General features: G+C 32.9%; 1 long non-coding RNA gene across 2 annotated transcripts; it reads right to left on the bottom strand.

Moving 5' to 3' along the window:
* Nucleotides 1–3,651: 3,651 nt before the first annotated feature.
* LOC136062644 (uncharacterized) lies at nucleotides 3,652–10,450 on the bottom strand. 2 transcript variants are annotated; one of them, XR_010624373.1, is made up of 6 exons: nucleotides 10,361–10,450; nucleotides 8,580–8,752; nucleotides 7,526–7,660; nucleotides 4,976–5,169; nucleotides 4,308–4,432; nucleotides 3,652–4,012 (listed from the first exon to the last, which is right to left on the bottom strand). It is a non-coding gene; the product is annotated as an uncharacterized LOC136062644 (long non-coding RNA). The 2 variants fall into 2 exon arrangements; XR_010624374.1 differs by having other exon boundaries at nucleotides 5,035–5,169.
* Between the last annotated feature and the right edge of the window lie 1,662 nt (nucleotides 10,451–12,112).

Below are 12,112 nucleotides of genomic sequence, written 5' to 3'. Positions count from 1 at the left end.
ATAGTTATTGCATAGTAGCAGCATGATGGTCATTGTAATTTTTATTCAAAATTTTCTCTTTAAATTTAAAATTACACATATTAATTAATCACAAAAAATATTACTTTTAAATTAGATTCACAAATAACCAAATAAAAAAAGGAAAATCAAAATCAATCTCTCTCTCTCTCTCTCTCTCTCTCTCTCTCTCTCTCTCTATATATATATATATATATATATATCACGGTAATGTTTAATGTTGCTATACTTTTCTTGCACCACCTCATTCATCATGCCATATATTATTTTTTAGATTGTGTTTTGGTATTATGTTTCTTTCATGTCCCATCACAAAGTCTTCTCCCTCCATTTTATAACTTTAATTGAATTTTGGTTTGGATCAATACTTAGATTTTCTTTTAAAATAGGAATTTGAGTTTATATCAAAACATAATCTACATAGTTATGAATTTGAATATGCCTACCAATTGTTTAAGAAATAAATTATTATAAAGTCTATCTTTTATTCCTTTAGTTTCATTTTAAATTTTGATTAAAATAAAATTATAATTTTGTAATGAGTTTTGATTATCATGATAATCTCCTTATTATTTAAGAGATAGGAAATTTGAATAATAAATTTGAAATTTATAAAGTTTAGTTGTATATTAGAAAAATATAACACACTACAATAGAAATTAGAAAAATATGATTCACCTTAAAAAATATTAATCAAACACACAAAAAGTAATAGAATTATATATTTGTAGAGATAAAAAGATCAAAAAAATACTTGTAAATTTTTTTTATAAAAAAATAGATAATACTTGAAATAATTGTTTTTTTTTTTTATATTACATTACATAATATATTTATATATCCAACTAATTATAATAAAAGTTGTATTGCACAAAATAATACCCTAGAAGAACTCTACTAGGAATTAGGAAAAAAAAAAAGATGACAACAATATTTTAAATTTTAAATTAGGTCTTCCTTACAGTTACAGTCAACGTGAACTGTGAAGAAATTAAAGAACCAAGCCGCTCCACAATGGCAGAAAGTAGAGCAGCAGCCATACTTTGGAAATGGAAATTTGCTGTGAACGAGTACGTGGGTAGATGGAGAAACCAAATAGCAAATAGTGTAGCTGCTCAAAGTGCATGCAATAATGAAGTTGAAGGCCCACGTTCTGATATCTCAAAAGCAAGGCCAGCTCAATCAATGAACATCACCTGTTCACACTAGAATCCACTCTACAATCAAAACAGCAAGATTTTGTATATCCTGAACCCGGCATATATACCGGGTACAAGATATACCACCTCAAAAAGCAGAGCCCACTCAACTGGAACCCACCCTATAATTCAAAGAGCAGGGCCAACTGTTATCAGGATGAGTCTGATGTGAGCTTATTTCTTTTTACTTATTTAGCTTCGGTTAAGAATTGACTTATTTTACTAAAATTAAAAAAAAAAATTTGTTAAAAGAATTGTATATAAAAATAAAAATTAATTAAAATAATATAATAAAATTTATTAATAATATCAAAAAGTATAATAAAATTTATAAATAATAATAAAAATAAATTAACAAAATTAATCATGACAAATAAAACCTTACTTTAAAAACGAAAATTTGATGCGAAAGAGTACGTGGGTTGATGGTGAAATCACTGAAATGAATAAAGAGAAACCAAAGTGCATGCAATAATAAAGTTGAGGGCCCACCCACGTTCTGATATCTCAAAAGCATGGCCAGCTCTGGTCAATCAACGAATTAAGTCCACATTGTGCATCACCAGTTCGGATCCCACCAGTTTACACTAGAATCCACTCTATAATCTAAAAAGCAGCGCCAGCTCAACTGGAATCCACAATATAATCCAAAAAGCAGGGCCAACTGTTATCAACGAAGGATGAGTCTGTCGTGAGCTTATAGGGTCTGTTTAGATAGTATTTATTGTTGTTGAAAGTTGCTAAAAATTAATTGTTGCTGAAAACACTATAGCAAAATAATTTTTAAATGTGTGAATAGTGTTGTGAGACCCACTTTTAATATTAAATATTGCGTGAACAGTGCATAAACAGTGCATGAACAGTGCACGCACAGTAAATTTTGTCCCCCAAAGTCAAAAAAGCCGGCAAAAAAAAAAAAAAAAGGGAGAAAACGTGAAATGAAAACGTGCCGCAACTTACCGTGCAATCCAAACGCAGGCTATATTTCTAATTATTTAAGGTGTATTTAAAATCTGTTTATTTTATTAAAATTAAAAAAAAATTCGTATTATATATAAAATTAAAAATTAATTAAAATAATACAATTACATTTCTAAATAGTACTTAAAAATACAATAAAGTTTATAAATAGGTCTTCCTACAGATGTTCTAAAAATTATGTCATTTTACCACACCAAAGGCTTACTTTATTATTTTACCACATCATTTTACAACATCCCATTTATCAGATGTTTTATAATTCAATTCTATACATTAAAATAATATTTACTACACATTAAAATAATATTTATTACAACTCATCAACACAATCTACACATTAAAAGAAAAAAAATTTTGCCACATGCATTCCGTACCGTGGCAAATTTGCCACGGTACTGTTCAATGTTGCAAAAAAAATAATATATGCCACATCTACTAAATAGGCTAAAATTAGATTTGGTGTGGGATATGTGCCAAATATTTAACATTTGGCACATATCCCACATCTAGTGTGGATGCTCTTACAGTTACGATCAACGTGAACTGTAAAGAAATTAAAGAACCAAGCGGCTCCACAATAGCAGAAAGTAGAGCAGCAGCCATACTTTGGAAATGGAAATTTGCTGTGAAAGAGTATGTAGGTAGATGGTAAAATGGAGTAGAAATCCATAATGTGTACTAATAAATAAATAAAAATAAATTACATTAAATCTATTTGTGGTTTAGCCCATTTGTATTTTATCTATCTATGGTTTAAAACTTAACATTTTGTCTTCAATTCGGTTGCCCTCCATTACCCACCTCACCTTTAGACACTAGAAATATAATTTATTACATGATAATTTTACATTAGAATTATTAGTGTAATGCAACTTATTCATATATAAAATCTTTTAAATAGTAGAGTAAAAGTTGATGTAAACAGTAGAGTAAAAGTTGATAACTACCGCTCTTCCGCCATCACAGATTTTTTCTCCTCATCTCGATTCAAGCGATTTCTTAAAACAAAAGATAATGTGGGAAACTTACTGAACCTTTTTTGCTTTAAAAAAAAAAAAACAACAACAACAACAACATTACAACGCTTGAATACTCTGACAGGGATGAAGATAAACTCATTGTTTTTGGATACAAGAATGTTACAGTAGAGTAGTTGTCGATGTGCTAGAGAAAGTGAGGATGAAGAACACATGTTCCGATCTTCGTGCTCTTCCCAAAAATAAAGAAAAAAAATTAATTTAACTATTTTCTTTTCTTTTTTAAAGAAAAAAAGAAGGTTTGAAGTTTTTTTATTATTTTTATTTGATATGGTTTTTTTTTTTAATTAAAAATCTGAAGTGGCATATTTTAAATGCCAATTAAGATTTTTTAATATTTTTTTAATGGACACGTCAGTGCTTAATGTGCCAGCAATGCACTCCATTTGTCACATTAGCAATTTTAGTTAAGTAAGTGACGGTAAGGACTAAAATGAAACGCATTTTTCATTTTAGGGACTAAAAGCTGTAAAATAGAAGTGACCCCTAAATATAGGGACCAAAAATGCAGTTACGCCAAAAAAAGAAAAAGATAATAACTATCTTACAGATTCCATCATTTTTTAACATATATTTTCCAGCTTCATGTTTGTCACTGGAAAGTTCACCATCTATGAAGGTAGTTGCTTTCTTCATTGATGATGACTCCACGTTCACAACCTAACTCCAAGACCTCAGAAATAGGGAAAAAGACTACAAATTGTATCCCCCATTACTTTTTCACTGATGCCAGATTACTTTTCAACCCATATGCATGCATACTCCAAGACCAGTTACCTAAAAAGTAAGATATTATTTGAAGGGAAAAAAAATAGTATAATATAATATTAACTATGACCGGAGAGGAAACATGTAAATAAAGATGATAGTGGAAAAAAAAATTAGAAAAGTAAAAAGGAAGAGCTGAAAAAGTCCTCTGAAAATCAATTGGACAAGGGAATGAGAAAAAGTTAATTAAAATATGAAAATCCATATAGACACAATAGACTGCAATCACTTTTCTTATTATTTTAACATAATTTGCAATGAAATGTAATCTGTATCATTTATAGCCAGTGCTCAATCATCTTACCAGAATACCTGGCTCTCTTGGAACAGTTAGTTTACATGAGCAGCTGAGCTTTCAGTCTTCCGGCTGTTAAGAACAAAAATGTTTTGGGACATTGACACCATCAAGCTCAAAGTGACACCATAGACCTGAAACCCCATACGCATCATTAAATGACACAATCTTATGTCTATATAGACTTAAATGAGACAACTTGATTTCGAGATTACCACTAAACCAGGAGAAATCAGGCCATTTATGATTAATCTGTGAGTTTCTCTAGAAAGATCACAAGAAAAGGGTAGTCACTAAAAATTTGGTTCATTATTTCAATTTTTTTTAAGTGGTTTGAAGTTGATAGATCTCAGCTACAAGGTTTTCTCTTATGTTCATATACACACAAAGAGAGTTAAATAACAAGACATCTTTAATAGAGCGTAACACTACATTAATTGAGGACACAAGAATGAAAGAAATAGAATCAGGATGCCCTTCAAGAAGCAACAGGAGAACCAAAGAATAATTAAGAGAAAGCAACTTCACAGAAAACTATCTCCATGAAAAGGTGAGGTAGAAGTGATGAGAATATATTCTCGAAAAGTTAAATGTCTGCTCCAGAAGATAGTGGCAGCATGACTTTTTGAAAAATAAAACAAAACATGGGGAAGTGCAATGTCAATAACTTAACATACCTCTAAGAACCTTGCGAGCTTATTAATGCTCCTCAGTATCAAAAGTGACAGAAGTTGACCTTATTCTCAATCTTGAGAAGTCCTATTCTTATCAACCTCAGTCATACAACTGCATAGAAATTCAAGACATGTCCACCACAGGTGACCTCATCCATATGTCCATAATCTCGCCCCGATTTTGGTCTTGCTCGGACCTGAAAATAAAAGGTAACATGGGCAGGTAAGTGGATTTTACTTCATTCTAGAACTGATAAGATACACCTTATAACATATAAACAAGGAAGTTAAAAATAACTAAATATATTGTCTTCAACCTGATTAAAACCTATCATATGACAAAGTTCACATTGGGGTACAATGGCATCTACTTGAAAATTCCAAACATGCAGGACAGCATTAATGCATGATAATACTGAGAAAGAAAATAAAAAAGGGCGTGCAAATTACCCATCACTCTTTTGCTGTCTACACTGAGTAAGCTGTAATAATATAATATGGATTCACATCCAGTGCAATTGCTAGGGTATTGCACGGTGTGCAATTCACCCATTTCCTTCACATTTTTTTTTTACTTTTTTTACATTTTAACTTTAACTTTTTTTACTTTGTTTTTAATATATTTTATTCAATGGTTGAGATTGAAAGTTGCTTTTCCAACTTTCAATCCCAACCATTCATTTGGTATTGCATCAGGTGCAATACCTAGGGTATTGCACCTGATGTGAATCCAATATAATAATATACATTCCAGAATAAGTTAACTGATGGAGATATGGCCACCTATAGTTGGTATATTCTCTTTAAGTGAAAGAAAATGATGATAATAATAACAACTCCGCAGATTAGAAAACCTCATCCATAACAAGATTGTTTTACTGAAATGGAAACTTGTAAAGAATTACCAAAACACTCGTTGACCCCCCCTCCATAACAAGGAAGACGCTGGTATTCTCAAGTTGGAGGATCCTACAGGTTAGAAAAGTGGCTGGGTCCTTTGACATCTAACTACCATATCTGAGTAAAACTCACCCATTCAACGATCTAACGTGATCCTTTTTCTCTTTCAAACAACTGTCTCCTTACTATCATGATCATCTTATCAAGAATTCCATCATTTTTTACTAGAAACTGCTCAGCTTCATGTTTATCACTGAAAAGTTTCCCTTCTATTAGGTAGTTGCTTCCTTCTTTGACAATGACTCCATGTTCACAAGCTAACTCCAAGACCTCAGCCTCACAACAAAAGCCTCTCCCAAATTGCATCCCCACTTCAGCCTTTTTCATTGAAGGAGCCAGATTATTTTTCACCACTTGGACGCAAACCCGAAGGCCAGTTACTTGGAATGTAAGTTATTATTAAAAAAAAAATACATAAACAAGTAAATCAAGATTAAAGTAAACACATTAATAAGTCAAAAGAAAAATGCTCCGAATAGTAAAAAGAATGAGCAGAAAAAATCCTCAAACAATCAATGAAACAAAATTAGTTTAAAATATGAAAATCCCTACATAATCCTAGATACAATAGGCTGTAACCACCTTTCTTGTCCATGGCTAAATTAATTCCTTATTTACCCATCAAATTTAGGAGCTTCCACCATCAAATTTTAAGCAAAGATAAAATTATTGTTCATAAAACAACAGCCTGCTCAGTATGTATGGCTCTACTGCAAGTGTCAGTCTTCACAAGCTGCTGACAGTGGAATGTTGCGGTTATATATATCATTCAATTGATAAATTAATCTTTATTTATTTATTTAGCATTTTCCTTTATCTTTCCACTCAGCTTAAGATCTGGCTTTATGTTGTTACTAAGAAGACAACAAAATTTGAGACAACACCATCAATCACAGACCGACACCGTATACTTGAAACACAGATCCACAACTCCAAGAGAGATAGAGAGAGAGAGAGAGAGGGATGCCTTTGCCATTATTTGGTATAATAGGAAGACTATACAGACACATAAATACAATTTGATGCCAAAGTAGCCACTAAAACAAGAGAAATAAAGCCAATTATTATTAATACTAACTTTCTCTAGAAAGATCAATAGGAAGAGGGCAGTCATCATTTATTTTTCTTTTTATTTATTTAGGTGAACAACAACAATAAAACCTTAGTCCCAAATCTCTTGAGGTCGGCTATAGATCCATAACAAATTAATTAGGGTTAGCTATTGTATTCTTTTCCTCCATTCTACGCTATTCAAAGTCATAGTCATTGTTACTTCCTTAATTGACATGTCTTCTTTTACTACTTCGACTACTAATAATGTTATTTTTTGTTCTCCTCTACCCTTTTCTGTTCCCTCAACTTAAATTAACTCACTCTTTCTTACTAGTGCATTAATTGCTCCCCTTTGAGTATGATAATAAATGTGAGGTAGAGGAGAGGCAGATTTTTATTCAAAAAGCTAAATGCAAGTACTCCTAAAGAGGCCGAGAACACTAGTTTTTGAAAAATACAATAAAATAACATCAACGAGTAATATCAAAAACATTTTTGCTCATTAATGCTTCTTATTATCAAACATGATAAAAGATAAACCTTATCCTCGGTCTTGAGCAATCCTGTCCTCATCATCTTCATTCATATAGATGCATAGAATTTCAAGGCATTTCCACCACAGGTGACCTCTTCCACAAGTCCAAAACCTTGCCCTGATTTTGGACTTGATCGAACCTAGAAATAAATAAATGGATTTCATCCTCACCACAACCGATAAAATAATAAAATATAAACAAAGAGCTTAAAAATGACGAAGTATATTGTCGTCAACTTTATTAAGAAAAACAATAAGAGTTTGAGATTGTCATAATGAGTATGGATTTTTCTAAGTGCTTGGGTCATTATTCGTCATTGCATATCTTGGAAAGTGCTACCAATCATATGATCAAGTTCACATTGGGGGACAAGGGCAGCTACCTGAAAAAGCCAACATGCAGGACATTATTAGAGCATGATAATACTGATAAAGAGAATAAAACAATGTGTCCAATTGATAGATCTCTAGTCATCTACAATCACAAGGAATAACCCAAGGAATTTTTTTTTGTGTGTGTGGAAATATAGAGAGTAGGTTGTAATAATAAAGGCTTCAATGACCATAAAACAAAAAACTGCATAACCCAAATAATAAAGGTTAACTAATGGAGATATTGCCACCTAGAACTATTGGTGTATTTTCTTAAATGATTTGTTTGGATTGAGGGGAGAGAGGGGAGTGGAGTAGAGTAAAGTAGATTTAGCCCAAAATCAGCCTATTTTCAGCCAACTTTACTTTACTTCCCTCCACTTCCCCTCTCTCCTCCCTCCTCCCTCAATCCAAACAGGTCCTAAATGACAAAGATAATAATGATAATAATAATAATAACAGGTTCACAAAATAAATTTCATTTTTCTGTACAAACTAAAATGTGTCATCCATGAGGAGAACGACTTTACTAAAAACAAACTGGTAAAGACTGGCCAAAGCACCATAGTTGAACACCACCCCCCTGTGGGTGTGGGCAAAAAAACACCAAGGCAAGGCACCCCCTTTTCTCCCCAAACGAAGTTTAATGGATAACACCATAATCATTTATGAGAATTAATCACTTACACTATCAACCACAATAACATCTATGGCTCCACTTCTGGTCAGAGTGTTAACCACACTGAGCAAATTTTCAGCAGAGATTGGACATGAGATAAGAAGATTTTCTATGTTTATACCCATTGATTCTACAAGTGAAGAGTCCATTGCAGTTTCTACGTCAAGATATGCACAATACCCTACCACAAGGACAATTCTATGAGGTAAAGAAAGCATTAATCTATTAAAAAAAAATCGCAAAATAAAGAACAATAATAAATAGGATAGAAGGAAGATCTCGTATGAAAAATGTAATTAATTACGGCCAAACCAACTAAAGAACAAGTAAGCCAGCTTGTCCATTTAAAAAATAATAATAATCCATGCAGCCAAAATAAACAACCAATTACTCAGTGAAGCACTAAGATATCTGCCTTCCTTACATGTTTGATGGAACTACTTACTTTCTTACTCATGTTAAACTTTTGTCAATAAGCAGCACAAGACCAAATATGTGATCTCTTGAAAAAAGGTAACTGTTGATATTTTTTGTTTGCATTCAAAGGAAACTTAGGAAACAGTGAAGCAACTACTTAAAAAAAAAAAAAAACAACAACAACAACAACAAGAACAAAGCAACTATCTGGAAGAACTACAGTGCATTTACATAGCAAGACCAGAAGAACAAATTTAAAGCTCAGATATTCTTGACTACAACCAAAAGCACTCCAAGGCAACAACTGCCATATTAAATCTAATGTACACCCAAAAGAAGAAAAAGGCAATCCTAACATGCCAAGAACTTGGTGTGATCTTACAAATTTGTGCCTATAAACACAGAATTCACTAGTAATCATTTTGTCAAGTTCACTATCATCATCACTGACAAGACAGCACCAGTAGATCTCCTTACTGTTGTTCATGTTCATAAGATGTCAATCTTCAAATTGGTTGCACTGTTCTGGTTATGCTAGCAGTTTTAATATTTACAATTACATGTTTCTTTTTTTGATAGGTAAAGTAAAGTTCTACACAATACAATTACATGTTTCTATGTACAAAGCATTGATAACTATCAATTAATAGCTGTAATAGGACCTTCCATAAAGAAAATAGTGACTATCCAGAGAAACCATTCAGAAAGAGCAAGGCAGTAGGGGCTCCTATTCATACTAAGCATCAAGCAATGTGATATGGCTTAGTCCTGCATTCTTGAGCAGAAATTTTGGATGCAATTGTATCTCGCATGTGAGGGTTAATTGCAAGATGGGCTTCATTTAAGAGATTATCAGCTATGATTAGATATTAGTCATCTAAAAATACAGATTAACAGCAATTGAATTATAAATATATTTCTGATCAATAGCCAGAAAAGTGGGAAATTTCCACCAAAAAAGCGTTCACCAAAAGGGTGGTCTTTTTGAAACATCAGCCTCAACAGAATTATGCTGAACATAGGTGATGAAATAATAATTGAAATATCTTATTCCATGGACGATGGTTTGTTGAAGTCCTCTCGACTAGTGGGACTAGAATTAGTAAATAATCTACTCATTAAGGTCCAACATCCCTTGATAGAACAATAAGCACTAAAATACGCATGAAATTTTGGAGAAGGATCTATAATTATGTAATTACAGTACATAGAAGAGTCAAGGGTCCTGGGATCTATGTACATTGACTCATTGGATTTCATGCACAATGATGGGTTAAAAAGAAGTTTCTTGTTTTCCTTGGCAAACCAAACTAATTCAAGTCATACCTAAAACATCAATCACAAAGTACAAGAGGACAAAATTAGTATGCACCTCCAAGATTTTGAGCTTCCTTGATGATATGAAGGGCAAGTATTGTTTTTCCAGATGCCTCTCACCCATAAATTTCAACAATTCATCCCTGCAAAGTGTAGAGCAAATCTCTCACCACACTAGTAATGACACTACTCCATTTTTTTTAACTAAACATAAACTTTGAGATCAAAATCATTAACATACATTCATCAAGAAGTAACCGGTTCATAAGTCATATCATAAGTAGTACATTTTCAAGCTCTTTTTAATTTTTATATGTTCACAGATTACAGTTCAAATTTTCATAAAACAACACTCATCAGCTGATTATCACAATCATGACATGCAAAGACCCTTCTTTATATAATGATTTTTTTTTTGTTGATAATTTAATAATTACAACAGGAAAAGGAGATTTGAACCCTAGATGTCTTGGAGACACCAGGAGGTTTCAACCAGTTGAGTTACAAGGCTCTTGGCTATAATGAATTAATAGTTAAGAGAATCAAAATAAAATGGTTGACCATGCATGCAATGCTATTTTTTCCTCCACATCCCACCTCAAAAAGCTACTAATGAATTCCTAAAAACTTGAGCACAATGTTAAGAACCTACATGGAGTACCATATATTATGGAACTATAGTAAGTACCCAAAATCTAGAAGTCAAAAGAGCTCATTTCTTGAACATAATGTTAAGAACTGACAGGGAATACTGTATTCCATCAACAACAGAACAAACACACACGCATATATTACACACTAAAAAATTAAAAGGGACTTATCCTTTTTTACCTTTTATGTCTTTTTTTTTTGTTTCGCGCGCGGGGGGGTGGTATTGTTTATTGTGATTTAATTCTATAAACAATCAGGGTTCAGGTTAGAAGTAAGATAGAAAAACAGAGCATACATAGAAGAGGAAGAAGATTTTAGCCCTTACCTAATCACGAAAAGTGAATTTGACCATCTTGCCCCAATCTTTGCCGACCTCTTGCTCACAATTTCTCCTCAATTCAGGACAATAAGCAATCTCCAGTTCTCTTAGGGCAGTGAGTTGATCCATCGCTTCTGGCAGAGACGATAATTTTCGACAATCCGAAATCTGAAGCTTGCGAAGAGAACTGAGATCAGAAAGCCACTCCGGCAATACCGCCAAGTTCTCACAATCAGTAATACGTAAAAACTGTAGAGTGTTGGCAGATCCTTTAAGCCATTTGGGCAAACTCTCTAATTGTGGCAATCTCCGAACAAAGAGTTCTCGAAGCCTCATCGGTAGTCATCCCCTTCCATTAAATTAAGTTTTTCACAATCTAAAATTACCAGAGATTCCAACGCAGTTAGGTGTTTCATACCTTGCGGCAAAGATATCAGGCTTCTACATTCATTGAAGCCCAAGGAGCGAAGGGCGGTGAGGCGCTGGATTCCTTCATGAAAACGCTCTAGTCCATAACAGCTTTGAAAGTACAAATGTCGAAGAGAACACATGCACTCGATTCCATTGGCGGGTAAATGCATTTGTCTTGTCATTGTTTCAAAACATCTGAGGCTAACCATCTTTCTTATATCCGTTGGCAACTCTTCAAGATTTACACACTCCAATAATATCAAAGTTTCCAAATTTTGTAGATCGCAAATGGAGTCAGGTAATTTCTTGATTTTCCAATTTCCACGTAAGTTGAGATATCTCAAATGCTTTAATGTACCAATTGAGCTTGACAACGTATCCAACTTTGAATATCTTAAATTTAGCAAGCGCAGGTGCTTAAATCTC

This window comes from Quercus suber, unplaced genomic scaffold (assembly GCF_002906115.3).
Source record: "Quercus suber isolate HL8 unplaced genomic scaffold, Cork oak 2.0 scaffold_435, whole genome shotgun sequence".
NCBI classification, from domain to species: domain Eukaryota; kingdom Viridiplantae; phylum Streptophyta; class Magnoliopsida; order Fagales; family Fagaceae; genus Quercus; species Quercus suber.
The sequence above is the reverse complement of the archived record's forward strand: the minus strand, read 5'-3'. Positions and strand labels throughout refer to the sequence as shown.